The following is a 19,676-nucleotide window of genomic DNA, read 5'->3' as shown; positions in this document are numbered from 1 at the left end:
AATTAAATTCATTACATATACTCGCTTCTGGAATAATGATCTGTTATTAGTACTGTGCATTTACTGGTGTAAGACACCAACATGGACTGCAAGGAACTCTCCAGAAATGCATACTGATATTCCTGGTAGAAATGTTAAAGCGGCACTGTACGGAACAGCACAGGTGGGTCACTTTTCGGGAAGGCTCAGATTACTCTGACGTCAGTGATGTCGTCACTTAACCTATAACATGTCACTGACTGGCACGTGCTAAAAAGTGACCCACCTGTCCATTCTGTTCAATGTGTGTTGCTTTAAATCAACAGTAAGCAGTACAATCGTGTTTGCGATTCACCATCAGGCCTGTTGAGGTGCTTCTAATTAAAATAGGTCATAAATGTACATACATGTTCCTAGAAAATGTTAGAAATCTGATCAGTAAAATATTTGAGCTGCTGAAAAGGAAAATTATCGAATATATATATATATATATATATATATATATATATATATATATATATATATATATATATATATATATAAGTATCGTACCTTTTTATTTTTTTCAAAAACCATATGGATTTGAATCACGTGTGATTGCATCAGCCAAGCTTGAACCTTCGTGCGCATGCGTGAGTTTTTTCACGCCTGTCGGTTGCGTCATTCGCCTGTGAGCACGCTTTGAGTGAGCACTGGTCCTCCCCCCTTGTCGGATTTTTATTGCGAGTAAAATGTCTGAACGATTTGGAGCTTTGCTGCATCAAATTTTTCTAGAAACTGTGAGAGACAGCCAGGTGGACACCAATACGTAAAATTCAGATGGCTTTCAGGGACGATTTTATGGGGATCACACAGATTCCTGTCTCAATGTGCCGAAAAAGTGCTGATGTCCACATCTTCTGCAATTTCTCTGGTAGTCAGATGACGTCCCGGATCAACGTTCGGTGTTCAGTTCGGAAATGAACGGCACATTCCACTGTTACAGGTGTTTTTGTCATGGAAAGAGGAGCAGTCACGCGTCATTGCATACATCAGGCTCAGAGCTGCACAGATCTCACACTGTAATAAATGATTACCTTCTAACTCTGTAGGAGATATGACATGTAACTTGTGCCAGGCCGTTACACCATTAATAAACATGAATATCACCTCCAACAGTGGTCCAGGAGTGTTTCACAGTGCGCACATGGGCCAGGACAGCAGCCTGCGGTTAAAATCCTCTCACCCAAAAGAAAAAAAATAATAATTCCAGGTGATAATCCAACCATCGCAGTGTCCAGAGTTGCATTGTGCTCCTGAAGTGGCTAAACAAGAAAAAAAAAAGTTCTCTGGAAAGGCGCTCCATCTGAGGGACTGCATGGCCCAATGCCAGAAAACTTTGAGCAAAGCTGTCCAGTGGCAGGTGCGTGCACGTGCGCCCTGCGCATGTGCTTATTGGCCCATGCAGCGTTATGCATACACACACACACACACACACACACACACACACACACACACACACACACACACACACACACACACACACACACACACACATATGCACACATGGCTGAGTGATAATTCCAGCCCCAAGCGGAGCACATGCCATGCACACACGCGGGCTGCGCACTCACATGCATGTGAGGATCACAGCACTCTGGTCCCGTGGCCATCCAGACATTTGGAGATTTGGCAGTCTGCAGCACCTTTAATGGCCATCTGACAGCAGTCTGTGTCATCTACATACGCTTTGGATGCAATCTGACAGGTGTGGATGAGGCAGTCTGTCTGCACTCCGACACTGTTGACCACGCCTCTTTTCTTTCCGATTGCATCAGATTATGGCAATATTTGCCATGTCGGGCATAGTTCTGGCACATTCTTGATATGTGTGACGGGGCCTTAACCATTTAAAGCTGTATGGCCTTTCAAATTTCACAAAACTGACTAAATTTAGTTTTGACTGAAATACAAGCATTATAACGTTGGTTTATTTTTGAAATTTTTTGCAAAATTACAGCTCATTTTAATGAAGAGAATAAATTTTACCTGGAGGAATTCTAAAATGACTATTTGAAATTAACAGGAATTGCAGTTGACCTCGTGTCTGGTAAATCATTTCAGAGCTGTTATCTGGCTTCAAAAACAGCATTTTCTTTTTAGATTTAGAAGTGTTTATCATAAGCCTTTAATGAGAAATATATTATATTTATACAGAAACACATTGTTTCAAAACATCTCCCCCCAGATTTTTTTATTCAGGTGAGCAGCCAGCTGATGTTGCTGTACCTCTCTAATATGATTGGTTGTTGCTGTATACTTCCCAGGATCCCTCACACAAGTCAGAGAAAGCCCCCATGTGATTTATGATGTTGCTATGATCACTATCATAGCTTGTACAGGTCACTACCATAAGTACACTGAAAAAAGAGAATAGTTGAATCAACTTAAAAAAGCATTACAATTGGTAAAACCGGAATGAATTAAGTTGTTTGAACTTAAGTTTGTAAGTTGGAGTTGATCTCAGTTGCTGACTTAAGTTCAAACAACTTAATTCATTCTGGTTTTACCAAGTGTAACACTTTTTTAAAGTTGTTTTTTTTTCAGTGTAGTTCAAGGCCATTTGATTGGCAATCTCAGTCCCTTGGATATCTTTTTTATATACCTTTCCTCTTTGTAAACAGTTCAGTTACCTTTTCTTTGACAATTCCTTTGTGTTCCCAATGACTCAGAAATCAGAAACATCAGTACAGCACTGGATGAAACATGCAAGGGTCTGTCAGAAGCCCAGAATCTCATTAACCTTTTATACACAGTCACTGATTACAAGCAAACAGACCACAGGTGAGGATGATTTCCTTTCAAACCCATTTGTGTCAACTTGTGTGCATGTTATCAGGCCAGTGTATGTAAATGTTTGAGCATAACTGTATATACACCATTCAAAAGTATGACTTTTCAGCTTTCACTTTGTGCAACAATTTTTTAAATTGGACATATATTGATAAAGACATTGGCATTTCACAAGTGCCTGATGTCATAAACGCACAAACCAGGTGGTGCATACCCATCAGTACAATGTGTTTTTGGATCTTTCAAGCTTGTTCCAGATCAGAGTGTATGCCTACATACTCTTGACCTACTTCATGTGTGGCCTTGTCTGCTACTCTTGGGCATTTTTGACAGCTTTGTATTCCGTAATAAAGTGGTTAATGACAGGGTAGTAATCCAATGTTGTCATCTGTCATAGTGAGTCCCAGTATTTTTACTGTTGCCAGTTGCTTTTGTAATGTAAACATCCCAAGCTTTCTAATGATACAAAATATATAGGGTTGTAGATGGAGTGCACATTGGACCATGCTGGCCCATGGCCTAAAGGGAGAAGCTGGAGGGACTTACTTTTCACTGAAGTCCTCCAGTCAGAAATTTCTGTTTGCATTTTTCGTACTTCTCTTGTATGGTGAAACTTTGCAAAGCATCTGCTGTGTTTTCATGTGTTGTCTGAATATGCAGTGGTCACATTATCAAATTAAACTGTTGCATGTGCTGTTGGTTATGTTTCTAGTCTGTATTTGCAAAGATTTTTTGATTTGCAAGACATTTTTGATGCAAATTTATCTCTTGTTGAATTGATTAAGGGTTTTTTTTTATTTTACCTCCATCATCTACATTTAACACTGGTGATTTTGCTGTGTGGCTATGGGCCTAATTATTTACAAATGCTGTGTGGAAGTGTTCTCAGTGCTGGTGCCATCATGCAACAAATCTAAAACCAAAACAAATTGTTCATTGGATTGAATGTTACATTCATTCTTAAATGGGAAGACAATATTTAAATGTTGCTCTTTTTTTTTTTTTTTTTTAGCTCTTTACTTATTTTAGTTCCAGTGATTAAAGTCTGTTGGCACAGAGCACAAAAGAAAATTAGATTAATTAAGAGAACATAACTCCTAATGTCTTTCATTCCCAATTGTTCTTATAGGTTGAAATCGCACCTATATTTTCAAGTGTTGTGAAATAAATCTGACCTTACCTTCATGGATAAACTACCATTTTTTGCCTTTTAAGCCAGGCTTTTGACCATGCCTCATTATTTTAAGGTTGTCCATTCCCAATGATGTGACATCAGTTTTAATTTTCATCTTGGAATAGCGTTGTCGCATAGCTTTAGCATCTTCTGCAGCCTTAATGAATATCTCCAAGCATCTTCAGCTTGATCTTCAGCTGTCCCCAGGGGGGCTCCATGGGGACGGACGAGGGAAGAGAGCCTCGGCGAAGAAAAAAGATGATGATGAGAAGAACAGGGGGAGAAAAAAGTGTGATTGACAACCACAGACTGCAATTAGCGTGCTTTCTCAAAGCATCTGTTTTTATGTGTGTATATTTTTGGTGATGTTTGGTGTGCGCAGTGATCTGGATCCGTGATCCACCGGTTCTGATCCGACACACAGGGATGAGTATTGCTGTGTATGAGGTGCCATTGCCAGATGGCATTGTGTATACCCAGCCCTGTCTCAGTCACACACGCACACACACACACACACACATATACACAAAGGCACACACACACACACATACACAAAGGCACACACACACACACACACACACACACACACACACACACATACACAAAGGCACACACACAGCTGACCGCACCGGTGGAATAGTCTTGATTTTTCACCCTTCCAAAACACCACATCAAATATATGCTGTTAAAGCAGTGTGAAATTAATTATTGTTTGAATAACTGAGGTCTGTGGAGTAATGTTTTATTTATTTATTTGCATTTATAATCATTACACTATAATTTCTGAGCTTATTCTTATGAAAAATTTGTACTAAAATGTACGAATAAAGTTACATTTGTCCTTATTTTTCAGCTGAATTTGTACATATCGTATGTATTCCTCCTCCACGAGGTGGTGATCAGGCCAGCGACAAGATGATGGATCATAAAGTAAAAATGTGGTAAGTTGCCTCATTATTATCGTTACTGTAACTTTAAATTGAACTTAGCATTAATTAAAATGTAAATTCATGTTTCTGCATGTTGAATGTAAAAGATGCATTTGTAAGAATTTGATTGAACTATCAATTAAAATGTAAATGCATGTTTCTGCATGTTGAATGTAAAAGATGCATTTGTAAGAATTTGATTGAAATGTCACATTCATCTTTGAGTATGAGATCATACAAAAGGTGTCTGGAAATCATATTGAATTGTTTCACAGGAATTTCTTTTACACTGAGAAATTGTCCTAAAACAGATTTGTTGTCAGTCTTACAAAGTGGTCTTATTCCATGGGATTCATGTCATAATGCTTTTGATATTTTAACACAATGTGGTGCTTTAAGGGTAATCAGCTCAAGTCAAGTCTGGAGGCAGTTGCTGGCATTGCACGTTGCCACATTTACCACACCACAGAAGTGCCGTAGGTCCTGGATGACAACTACCAAGGCAAACAACTGATTCAGCCCTAATTTTTGTAGGAAACACCTATGTGCTACAGCCAGGTGAACAGTGGACATCCCTTTTAGTGCAGCAGATAACTGAATATTTGCAGAGGAATCCTTCAAATCTGGTTACAAGCACCAAAGTTTGACTGTCTATACCTTTGGGTACATAAAAAAAAAAAAAAAGTTAGCCATTTGAATTTTCAATAGGGGGCCAAGTAGGGGTCAATTGAAGAACTGCATAGGGGTCAAAAAATGTTCCAATCATATTGAAAGCTATACCACATTACGTGTCTGATCGCAATGATTCCAAAAAGGTATAGTTTGGACTATCTGCGACTGAATGTTCTGGAGTTATGGGGTAAAAACATCAAGCATGGCGACAAAGGTCACTTTAAGTTTGTACAGGGGTCAAAAGTTAAAGTTGCTCCAATTATGGTAAAACATGATGCAAATTATTGGTTGAGTTAGTAGGATTTTAAAAAGGAATAGTTTGCACCATGTGACATGCTTAGTTATCATGTTACAGGGTAACATATGTCACATGCCATAGAATCCAATGGATGTCAACATTTTTTGACCTGTACTTTGGAGACCAAACATTCAACACAGTCAGAACTATTCCATTTGTTAATCCTATTAGTTCAACCAATAATTTGCACCACATTTTAACAAAACTGAAGCAATTTTAACTTTTGACCCCTGCACAAACTGAAACTGACCTTCGTCACCATTCTTCCTGTTTTTACCCCATAACTCTAGAACATTCAGTTATAGATAGTCCTAACTATACCTTTTCGGAATCATTGTCATCAAATACATAATGTGATATCACTTTCAATATGACTGGAACATTTATTTTTTTAAATTTTGACCCTGTGCAATTCTTCAATTAACCCCTACTTGGCCCCCTATTGAAAATTCAAATGGCTAAAGTTATTTTTCTACAATATGTACCAAAAGGTATACACAGTCAAATTTTGGTGCTTGTAACCAGATTTGAACGATTCTTACAGTTATCTGCTGTACTATTTGGTCTCCAGCTGCTGGGGTCCTCAATACTGACGCACTTACACGGTGTATCATACACAGAGAATCTCGCAACATGTCCAAAATGTCTGAAAGTGTCACGGCCTGTCTCGGTCCTTGCCCTGTTTAACCGCGGATGTGTAGTTTGTCTGTTTTTTACTGATTCTTGCCTGCCTTTTTGTGTAACAACATCCACCAGTTTTCCTTTATTTAACTAGATAAAAAGCCCATTGAGATTGAAAATTCTTTTGCAAGGGTGACCTGGCCAAGAAAGGCAGCACCACGTCAAGAAATTGGAGGCAACTGAGAAACACTGAGGAGCAGCATCTTACATCTCATATATAGTGCAACAGATAAGAGAATATTTAGAATGGAATCCTGCAAATGGTGATACAAGCAACAAATTTGGCACAAATAATCCATAGACATGAACTCTTCTAAAAAAAACTGATTGGCCACTTGAACTTTCAATAATCAGCCAGGAAGGGGTCAATTGAAGAATTACACAGGGGTCTAAATCAGGGTGGGCAACTTGTTCCAGAAAGGGGCAAGAGGGTGCAGGTTTTCTTTGCAGCCACTGACTCCAACAGGTGATTTCACTGATTAATATCACTTTGAGCAGATGGAATCAGTTAATGAGTGAAATTGAGTTCCCGTGAAATTCCATGGGATCTCGTCTGTCAATCCAGGAAGTGTTTGACATTTGAATATTTCCTGTTTTACTGTGGATTTGAAAATCGGCACTTCCTGTTTAGGAAAGCCCTGTACCATGAGTGAGCTTCATGCCGCTGTGCGACGCTGCGCTCATATAATTGCTTTCTTTAATAGAATAAACAAAATCACATCAGATTTTTGCTGGGAACAGAATTTGTGCACATTTCAAAATTCTATGGCCCACTGATGAAGAAAAACACATCAAAGATAACATAAATATCAAAATTCTGTGGTGCCTCTTGCACTGTTAGGTGTCTTGATTAGTAGTTGGCTGGTAAAGTACCTGGGAACACCAGGTGCTGAGTGAGTGTTACTCTGTGTTGAACTAGAGTTGCATCAGGAAGGACATCCAGTGTAAAATTTATGCCAGATTCCCTAAAGCTCTGTACAGAATCTATGGCAACCCTGAGCAAGTTAAAGCAAACAACGCACCTACAAAATAATCACTTTGATGTCTTCCTTACTGCAACAAAATGGAAGAAAAACCATTAAAAAGTTGAAATTGTGTGTTGGTTTGTATGTGCTTTGAGTTTGACTCTACTCTTGACACATTATTGCAGAGTAACCTTTCCTAAATGTTGACTCAGTTATGTCTAAGAATGCACATAATAATGATGGATGGATGGATGGATGGATGGATGGATGGATGGATGGATGGATGGATGGATGGATGGATGGATGGATGGATGGATAGATAGATAGATAGATAGATAGATAGATAGATAGATAGATAGATAGATAGATAGATAGATAGATAGATAGATAGATAGATAGATAGATAGAAAATTTCTAAAGTATCATCTGCTGTATAATATATTTATGCCTACATGTTCTGGCATTATCAGAGGGCATGTAAAAAGAAGGCTAAAAGAAAAAAAAAAAAGAGAAAATCCAGCGTTCCCTTGTGCTTCCTCTTAACTCAGAATCACAGTTGAGCACAGATCATACAGACAGATTCCTTAGTCCCTGACACATGCTGGTCTGTTGCTGCAAATGAACGCGCCCCTTGATATAATTCTCATCAAGGTTCAATCAATGTTCTCTTCTTTTGCCTGCAGCGGTGTATCACAAGTGCTCCTCATCAGTCTCACTCGCTCCTTCTATTCTTCCCCACGCCCCCTATTCAACCCTCACTGCTTCTTCAGCTCAGCAATGCAGATATCTAACTCTTCCAATGATGAAACATCTGCATAGTTCTTCTGATGATGAACATGAGACAGGGTGAAACCTGACAGAGAAGCAAACTTGCATCAGTCGTGCATAAAAAAGTACTTCCATAATGCAAACAAGATGTTTAGGACTGCAAAATATTCACTTAAATTGCATTATATTTATAACATAGTGGTCTAAACACTGCAGTTGTTTAATTTAAATGTTGAACTACATATCTAAGCAAATGTAAAGCAAAAGTGATTTGTAGTTCCTGTGGTGCCTGTGGTTCCATGCTTATTCACGGTTTTAGAGTATCCCAGAATCCTTTGCGTGCTGGGGAGGGAGGCTTGATAATGGCTAACCTTAATGCTAACTTTAACTTTGAAAATGCCATAGACATGCTAACGCGTTGGCATTGGTCCCGTTTTTAAGTTATAAAATACATCTATCAACTGTTTCAGAAGACCATAACAGGTTGGTTTAACATAAAAAAGGTAAATATTATTCACAGACATATGCTCTTCAAGGTTTTAGCGGGGAAAAATGAAGATAAAGCGAAATAAAACAAAGAACCAATGCAAGAACCAAGCAAAATCAAAGCACTGCTTCATTGGTTCAAGGTTCAATGCAAAGCCACGCTGCAGAAACGCAGAACAGCAACATACTTTTTTTTTTTTATAAAACTCACATTAAAGACTCATGATTATCTTAGTTAAACACCTCACTACATATTTTGGTTGAACTCACCTCCATAACGATGCAATGTTGCAAAACAAGTTGCCACAAACGCTTGTTTACACTGACAACGAAATCTCGGCCTTCCCAGCGAGAACGTGATTACGCGCGAGATTTGACAGCATAACGGTGTCAATTCATTCCCATTGACAGTCCACATACAGGTAAACTTCATTCACTCACATTTGGGTAAGTAGTCATCATCTATCTCAGTGACAGATATCTGAAGATTTTGTACAACAATCACTTCCACATAAATTCAGCATAATTTCATCATAAAAGATGGAGGAAACGATCAGAGCGTTGTGGCTACATGAGCTGCTACCTGATGCATTCACTGCGCGCCGGTCATTTCAATGCGTCACCGAGTATTGTCTGATTTCTGCATAAAATGGCCTTTTTTTCTGCTTAAAACTGACTTTAGAATGACTTTGTCATCTAATGGTTAACAATCCCATTAACCCATTTGATCGCTTTGGGTGAACACGAGTGGCTGAGCTCCAAAATGACACATGCACAGTGACGGCAGGACGGACCAATTTTTAGGGGGAGACCATTTGGTCTGCGACACCGGTTCAGATTGGGCCGGAATTTATACATGCGTCTGCCACACACTCAGGTTTTTTCACATTGTCATTATGGGGTATGGTGTGTACAAATTCGAGGAAAAAATGTATTTAATCTAATTTGGAATTAGGCTGTAACATAACAAAATGTGGAAAAAAGTGAAGTGCTATGAATATTTTTTGGATATACTGTAGATTGCGAAATGTCAGACACTTCAAATGACAGAATGATGACATTTTGACCATTTCTGGGTGACAAATCCTTCAGAATTGTTGACAAACACAACAAATGATACTGACAGGATCATTCACCAAATTTATAGCAAATAAATCCACATGCTTTTGGCAGAATTAGGCTTTTTTTTAGCAGAATTAAACCTAAACTGTTCAGAATACAGTTATCCATTATGGGAAACACCCTCATTGTTCTACATGAGGCTGGGGTCACGTGGTTTTGTTTACATTCTGTTGCCAAAGGGAATTCCCCAGAAACCACATGGATCTGACAGACAGAAACAAACGAAATCCCATTTTCACTTTTTGGCTTTAAAGGAGCAAAAAAGAAATGACACAGGAAATCGACTACAAGGTGGGAGGGAGAATGTAAAGTCAATGACCACTATGGCTGATAGATTATACTGAAGTAAATTCCTTGATTCTCTGTCCTTAACAGAAATGTTCCTGTTGCAAGTCACTGACTGACTTAGGGTTTTTATTTTCTTTTCTTTTGGAAAATGTCTATGGGATGATATTTCACTTTAGCACTTCAGCAATAAACTAACAAAAATAAACTAAAGTTGTTGAAAACATGGACAATATTCACTTATAATAATCCAATAACTCGCCTTCAACCACATCATCCCAGAGATTCTGGTCCAGTGAACTGACACATCTGGGCGTCTCCACCCCATCTGCCAGTGGATCAAGGACTTCCTCACAAACCGCCCACAGTCCGTCAAACTTGGCCCCCATCTTTCCTCCACCCTCACACTCAGCACCGGTTCCCCTCAAGGCTGTGTACTGAGCCCCCTCCTGTTCACCCTTTACACACACGACTGCTCTTCGACCCACCCCACAAACACCATCCTAAATTTTGCGGATGATACCACCGTGATTGGGCTCATCTCAGGGGGATGAGACCGACTACAGAGACGAGGTAAATCGACTGACAGCCTGGTGTTCAGCTAACAACCTGCACACCATAAAAACAAAAGACATAATCCTGGACTTCAGGAAGAACAGGACTGACCCAGCCCCGCTCTACATCCAAGGGGACTGTGTGGAAAGGGTCACCTCCATCAGGTTCCTGGGAGTGCAGCTCTCTGACAGCCTCTCCTGGACTGCCAACACCACAGTGGTGGTGAAGAAAGCCCAGCAGTGACTCCACTTCCTGAGGGTGCTCAGGAGAAACAATCTGGAGGAGAAGCTGCTGGTGGTGTTCTACAGAGCCACCATCGAGAGCAGCCTGACATACTGCATCACAGTGTGGTACGGGGGGTACAGCAGCAGACAGGAGAGCGCTGCAGAGGGTGATCAAAATGGCCCAGGGGATCACTGGCTGCTCTCTGCCCAGCCTGGAAGACATTGCCAGCAGAGCTGCCAGCATCTGCAAAGACATATCCCACCCCAGCAACCACCTGTTTGACCTACTACCCTCCGGCTGACGGTATAGGTCAATCAAAACTAGGACAAACAGACTCAGGGGCAGCTTTCTCCCCAGAGCAATCACTGCTCTGAACAAAAACAAATCACCTTTCAAGTTTCTTGTGCAATATCTGTAAACCATGTGCAATATTCCTGTGCAATATGATTCCACAGTTGTATATAATTCTCATTTTACATTTTACTTGGTCCACATTTCATTTCATTTTATTTTTATTTTATTTTAACTTATGTTTATATTAGTTGTAATATACTCTGAATAATTTACTGTTAAATTTCACTATCTTTTATTTGCCTAAAAATTACTTGCACCACAGAAAGCACCTTTTTGGAGTTGCACTCAAATCTTGTTGTAATGCAAATTACAATGACAACTAGAAGCACTCAGAGAGTGCAAACCTCCGCCAAGGCCACGGAGTCACTGACGCCATAACATCTACACACCGTGGAATCATTGAACCTAAAAAAGTCTAACAATGATGTTTGCTCAGTAGTAAAAAAATGTAATCTGCTATGACTGGATAGCATGTATCCTTAGCACTTGGCATCACAGTTTATTGCAACTTGCACCTTTCCCAGAAGCTACTGTCATCTGAGCACTGATATTGATATTGCATGTGCTTATAGACAAAAACAAATAAAAGACAAAATTCAATTTATTATTCAACTAAACTGCAAATATATGAATTTTTTAACATTTATGAAACACTTCTCTAAACAAGGCCATAGGGTCACTGACCCTAAAGAGATTCCCTCCTTGGCACAGTGATCTATTCAACAATTCAGTGTTACAACCAAAACTATGATACATACGCTTTTCTTTCCTTTATATTTGACATCCTTGACCATGAAAACATACCACTACAACTTGGAATCACTTTTATGTCTTTATTAGTTCAAAAGTTATTGTATAAAAATGATTTTTTTTTTTTGGTAATGGCGGTTTTCTTCTGGATCTAGCTCCATAACATTTGAAGCTACATCAAATCTGATGACATCTTACTGAATCAGTACAGATTCAGCTACAATTTGGTGTTAGTTGTGCATCTCTAGCTTCATTTGTCACCTCACACTGACACATTTTCTATTTTCCCTATATTTTTGCATATTCTGGATCACCAGATCCGGAATCCGGAGTCGATCACCAAACTTTGTTGTTTGATAGAACATTTGACTATGTTACACATTCATTTTTTTCAAGCCTTTCTGTCTTGTTTTTGTGGATTTAGAAACTAGAATGTCAAAATTCCCCCTATCCTGCAATGGTGAAGAATCCTTTAAAAAAATCCTGGATCCGGATCGTGATCCACATCACCACTATAATTTAATCACTTGTTCCTCTTGTCATTTCCAACCACTCCACAAAATTTCATCAAAATCCGTTCAAAACGTTTTGCGTTATCCTGCTGACAAACAGAAAAACAAACAAACGCGACCGAAAACATAACCTCCTTGGCGGAGGTAATAAAGGCGATTCTGATTCTGATTTTCAATTATGCAGTATTTTAAGTTGCACACAGTGCTCTTCCCAACTTATACTGTACACTATACTCTCCACTTACACAACCACACTACACTGTTTCCAGTCTATTTTATTTTATTTTACTCTTTATGATTCCATCCCATTTAAATTTTATAGGCTGTTTTTTGATACAGACAAAAGACATGTGATCAGTGACTGAGTGGTTGTGACTTTGGTGTAGTGACTAGTGCAGTTCTGTTATTTAGTATGAATTATGATTTCTTCTTCTTTCTAATCTAATCTAATGTATATTGATAGGAACAAAAGGAAAGTTTCCAGAGCACTAAAAGGAGGAAAATGTTTTCAGCTGAAGAAAAGGAAGAAGAACTGGAAAATCAGAGGGGGAAAATTAAAAAGACCATGTCATTCAAATCATGATCATGATTCATAATGATCAATTGTAGCATTTCCTTCCACGTAGTGACGGGTTGTCAACACGCTAGTACATACTATCAGGAGTGAGCATTGTTGAGTGATCAGAGAACGCTTTCGGCTCCATGCCTACAAAATGCCCCCCCCCCACACACACAGTTTTAGTGTCTTTTTCAGTTGCTTTAAATGAGAAGTGAGGGTTTCTTTTCTCAGATGGGGCAGCTTTTTTTCAGAGGCACCATGACATCACTGTAGTACTTTTTCAGGCAAAAGGAAGGAGAGGATTTTTTTTTTTCTTACTTGTTATTTAAAATCTATCACAATTGAGAGACCATAACGTCACCTGTGACAGCGGATTGGATTGATGCTTCTTTCTGGCTGTGGGTGAGCACATTTTACATATGATTTAAGTGCTGCACATTATAAGATATAATATAATAACAGAAGTTATTTTTTGTCATAGAATTATGTCATGAGGAGTGCTTTTCCCCACACTGAAAATGCTGAAATCGGTGAAAAGAAAACACTTGTGGGTGTCCACTCAGTGCTTTTTCACCAGAAAAAAAAAACAAAAAACAACAAAACAATAAATGGCATATGGACACGGTACCTTAGCCAATCAAAGTTTGTGCAGCCGTCTTTCTTTCTTTCGTTGGCCAGAGTGTCCTCTGATTTCTGAGCAGTGCCTACCCCCTGGCTCTACAGATAGAAATCACTTTTGCTCAACAGTCACTGAGATATTTAATGCAAAATTGAGAGTGCACAGAAGCTGTAATTTGAAATTCATAACCACAGATTTGAACAATGGCAGTTAATGACTTGTGTTTGTGCAAGACAAATATCCAAACAATTTCTTTGTGAGCAAATATTGTTATTGTGCAGGTGTGCAGTTTACACAGCATGATTGCAAGCACTGATTTTGTCTATGACTTCACATTTTTTGATGCGGGAGTGTGAATGTGTTTGACACCATATTTACTGGAGCAACCGGAGCAATACTATGATAATATTTTTTTAATTATTTATTTATTTATTTGTCACGCGTACCACAGGATTTGTGCGCCTGTAATGAATAATCTGAGAAGCTGTAACTATTGTGTTTGTGCAAGAGAGAGAAAAAAAAATCTCGGTGGCTTCAAGTGTGCTGATTCACACTAGTGACATTCATTCTACACCTACAAATTCTACTGTCACACATACTCAGGTGCTTTGCACCAAATGTAGGACCTTCATACCTGATTCTGTACTAAAGGACATCATTTGTGGACCACAAATTATTTTTCTTATTCATAAATGACTTCCATATCTTCAAGTTCCCAATTAATATCTCAGTTTATTCATGAATGTGTGTTGTGTGTTTGGTTTTGCCATTTGAACACTGCTTATTCTGCACGTGTAGCAATATAGAGTGAACCATACCCAAAATATACAAGTGTGTCATCCATTACATCTTCTCCCAAATATGTTGGTTAATTCATAATTGTGTGCCATGATGCAGGTGCATAGTGCAGAGCACAGAGAAGAGACACTGTCACAAACAGAAGGACTGTGGGAATGACTGACACAGAACTTCAACACATCAGTGAGTTACAGTTGCAGCCCAGTCTCACGTTTTTTGTTGTCGTTGTTGTTGTTTTTTCATGCTCCCGTTGCAAAATGAGTCAAATTTTCATGATGGGGTGTTGTTTTAACTCACTATTACTAACCCTACTCCTTCCCCCACCCTAACCATAACCACCCCCCGACTCCCCCACTTTACTCTTAATTTTGTGCAGCCATCACAGAATGAATGAGAATGAATTTGTGCTGCCGTGACGAAAATGAGGTGCTTTTCGTCACAATATCATGAACTAATAGATTAATATATATTTCATGCTCCTGAATCACGACATGCCATGAGACTGGGTTGACAGTTGTATGTAAAAGTTTGGGCACCCCTGATGATTTCCATGATTTTCCTTTATAAATCATTCATTGTTTGGATCAGGAATTTCAGTTAAATATATCATATAGCAGACAAACACAGTGATATTTGAGAAGTGAAATGAAGTTTATAGGATTTACAGAAAGTGTGCAATAATTCTTTAAACAAAATTAGGCAGGTGCATAAATTTGGGCACCCCAACAGAAAAAATACATCAATATTTAGTAGATCCTCCTTTTGCAGAAGTAACTGCCTCTAAATGCTTCCTATAGCTTCCAATGAGAGTCTGGATTCTAGTTGAAGGTATTTTGGACCATTTTTCTTTACAAAACATCTCAGGTTTGTTGGTTTCTGAGCATGGACAGCCCGCTTAAAATCACACCACAGATTTTCAATAATATTCAGGTCTGGTGACTGAGATGGCCACTCCAGAACATTGTATTTGTTCCTCTGCATGAATGCCTTAGTAGATTTTGAGCAGTGTTTAGGGTCGTTGCCTTGTTGAAAGTTCCAGCCCCGACGCAACTTTGATTCACTGTGCCCAGACAATAATTCACGGAGCACAGTGAATCAACTTAGAATATAATGAAAAAACACATGATTAGAAAGATTTCTTCAAAATTATTAAATATATGCTGATGCATATACAAACTATAATCCAGCAAACCAGCTATGTAATGTGTGAGTGTCTTATATAGTGTTATAAGTCCTTTAGAAACTATTATAAATACAACTGTCATAATTTCTGTTCAAACGTGAAAACAGTTGTTTATATATGCGAATTATAGAAATAATTCATGGAAAAATAAATGTATAAGCCTCAACAAGTAATATTTGTCATGCACCTGATACTGGGGCTTAGTAAATCACTTTCTAGACTGAATCACTGTGCCTCGGGTGCATGTGACACGATTCATGTTATCAAGCTGACAGTCTGGAGAAGACATAACACATGCTCATCAGTTTGACGGGGTAGTCTTCTAACTAATAACAATTTTTTGGGCCACCTTGCCTCTGTTGTGAGAAATAAATACAAAGACACTGACATCCACAAAATTTACTTTTGATAGGAAAAAACTGACTTCACTTGCCACTTAGTTTTACCCTTAATGTATCCAAAAACAAAACACTAATTTATAAGGGGGCTATCTTTATGCATAAAAAAATATGGCATAACTGCTGCAAATATATATGTAGTTTTGCAGACATAGCTACTGATTCACTGTGCTCTGTGATTCACGGTGTCCCGGTTTCCTCTACGTCTAATGGCATGTGTACAAATTCTGTTACTATGGTAAAAGTAGCATTAGATTGCAGTGCTTTGATAATGATTACAGCTTAATCCATGCATGTGCATCCACATAAAAGGCAGTGATGAAGAGTTCTGCAATGTTCTCTTGGGTAACGGGAGGATTTGAGGTCATGCTATTCTTCAATACTTCCAAAGGGTTCATTGCCCCCTAACGCCACACACACAAACAGTGGTCGAGCACTGTGGGAGGTGATGGTTAAATGTTTTGGCAGCCAGGTCGCTATGGTGACCTCTCCTGACCTGCTTGTGAGAAATATCTGAAGCTTTTCCAGTGATGAATGAGCACTTAGTGCAAGAGCTGTAACCTTGCTTTGCCTTGTCCGCTGGGGTGCCAAACCAGTACAATCAAACACAACACATACTGAAGATACATTCAGCACCATATGTGCACAAACAAGCTGTTTTGACTGCTTTTTCCTGCATGATACTGAGTTTACTGCCATAATTTGTCTAGATGTGGCGCTTGTGTGGGTGCTAGGGTTGGTTAATATAGACGAAAGCTGTGTAAGATTCTTATGTGTTTGGTCAATTGGTACAAAGATTGGAGGTTATGTTGAATAATTCTCTCATTAAAGTTGTCTTTTACATAACTGTGACAGTTACATGAGGGTTGTTGTAAAACTTGATCCGCAGATAGACAATTGTGCAAGACATGCCCAATTGGTCACTCACAACTGGTGCTGTTCCTGCATGTTTTAAAGCTGCTGTAACTAAAGCACTTATAAAAAAATGTGGCCTTGATCTTGGATTGTTGCCCCTTTATTGATTGGTCTCAAATTTACCACTCTTTTAAAAATACATTTTTCTGTCTGACCTGTTACCAAGTGAGCCTGATCTCTGCACCTCTTCTGCTACCTGCAAGAGTTTGATAAATACTTCAAATTTTAAAAAGTGTTTATAAAAGCAACTCTAAACACTTAATCTGTCCAGTATTTGAAATATTTAAATAAATTACTGAATAAATAATGGGAATATATATTTTCCCTCCGTAAACATGGGTGAATGGAAAAGCAAATTACCTTTTACTATTACATACCTGATTAAAGTATGTGTTCATAATTCAGTTTGTGAATTCTGGTTTTGATTTCTTTAAAAATATATTTTCAAAGAGATTTTTTAAATTAAATTACTGATTGATTAAATAATATGTGCTTAAGTGTTGACAATAACTGTTTAATTTTGGTTTTGTAAATCATTTTTAAAAAGTTGAATTGTTTCTTGATAAATTATTGTTCAATATGTAAATTGTATATACTGTATAAACAATTCCTCTTTTCATTGGCCTTTAACTTTTAAATAATTGATTATTTTGTAGCTTAGTTTCTTGATGAATAAATATTTTGATTTCTAAAGAAATTTATTAATGCCTATTATTATCATAAATTTAGTTATTCATTGAATAAATGCTGGCAGCACAGTGGCTTAGTGGTTAGCACTGTTGCCTCAAAGCGAGAAGGTCATGGGTTCAGTTCCCGCATGTGGCCTTTCTGTGAGGGGTTTGCATGTTCTCCCCGTGTTTGCGTGGGTTTCCTCCGGGTGCTCCGGTTTCCTCCCACATCCAAAGACACGCAGGTTAGGTGGATTGGAATCTTTAAATTGTCCGTAGGTGTGTGAGTGGGTATGAATGTGTTTGTCTGTTTGTGGCCCTGTGACCTGGGTGTGCCCCGCCTCGCTCTCTATGGCTGCTGGGATAGGCTCCAGCCTCCTGTGACCTTTGATTGGACTAAGCAGTTGAAGATGAGTGTGTGTGAATAAATGCTTTATTATTTCTGTGATACGTGTGTTGCTTCATACATGTCTGCAAACAAACAAACTGCTTTTTTCATGACCACGGTTCCCAGTGTGGTACTTCATGATGTGGGTAAGGTCTCAACTTTTCTTGTGAAGATAATTTGGGGATAATGGGTATTTTAATTTGGAGTGGTTTATGTAAATTACATGTGACTTTTTTTTTTAGAAAAAATAGAGATGGGTGGACAATAAACTCCTTCATGTCTATATATTCTCCTCTTAATTTTGCATTGTGCACATGGCACTAGTATAAAATTAACAGATGAGCAAAACGCCATAATAAAAATAAGACTTTGAACTAACACTGCATGTTATTTCTCCACAAAACCAGGTCTGAAACTTCTTTCATAATTTACAGCATTAATGTTTAAGAACACTTTTTTGTGCTAGCTTTGCCTATTTTGGAACAACACCTTTTCACAAAACAACAACTTTTGGTTAGTCTGAACAAGAAATTGAGTTGAATTTCTGCCCCCCACTGATTATGTATTTCTGAATTCCAAATATAAGCTGTGCATACATACATGCTGTGTTTATGCTGCATTTAGTCATCTGTGAGCACAGGGACTGAGGATACCGGCTGCGTCTATTGCGGACCGATCTGTTGCGACCCAGATGGGAATATGAGTTGGACCGTGTTTGTCAGCAAGCCCAGACAGCCTCACTAACCTTTTGTAACCTCTTACATCCTCTCTTCCTTTTCTCCGATCACCCCATCCCACTCACTAGCCCAACTTAAAAAGCAATACTAAACAAAGTAATACCTCTGTTGGTCCCCGTTGCGTGTGGTGTTGCTGAGGTTATCCACTCAAACACCTCAAACAGCGTCTCAGAGATCTAAAGATAGAGAGGGTTGGATGGAAAGAAGAGAAAGTATCGGGTATGGAGTCCCACGGTGATTGTGTTGTGTCCGTCTGCTGACTCCTGACGTGACTTCATTGAGATTTACATCAGCTGCTAAATTAGAATAATCACGTCTCGAGCACTCTGGGCTTCAACTCATTTTGTCTGTCTTTCTTTCATCCATTCTTTCCTTCTCAGTTGTTTATTTTTTTCTTTCACAATGTGAATCCTTCCATTTACATTCAAACATCATGCTTTTACAATATCTATTATTTTATACCATTTTTCTCTTAACTCCATCCAATTAATGTTCATTTAAACATTATTATTATTATAATATTGTATTTCTAAATGTAGTGTTGAAACACTCAGTGGATGAGCGCATCTGTCATGATGACTTGTAGTGTACTGTCTGACGGGCATAGTTCAAATCAGAGGCGGATTCTCTAAGACTGCAAGGGAAGCTCAGCTTTCCCTAAAATATCAAAAAATTACATGGTCAAGTAAGTTGCATTTGGTTCATGTGGCCCTTGTGAAAGGCCTCACAAGCAATCACCTGAAGGAATGAGTGGATAAGACCCCACACCACAACACATGGAGATGTCTGCAGCTCCTACAATGGTCAGATAAAAACTGTTCACT

Source organism: Thalassophryne amazonica, chromosome 13, assembly GCF_902500255.1.
Source record: "Thalassophryne amazonica chromosome 13, fThaAma1.1, whole genome shotgun sequence".
Lineage (NCBI taxonomy): Eukaryota > Metazoa > Chordata > Actinopteri > Batrachoidiformes > Batrachoididae > Thalassophryne > Thalassophryne amazonica.
The sequence above is the reverse complement of the archived record's forward strand: the minus strand, read 5'-3'. Positions refer to the sequence as shown.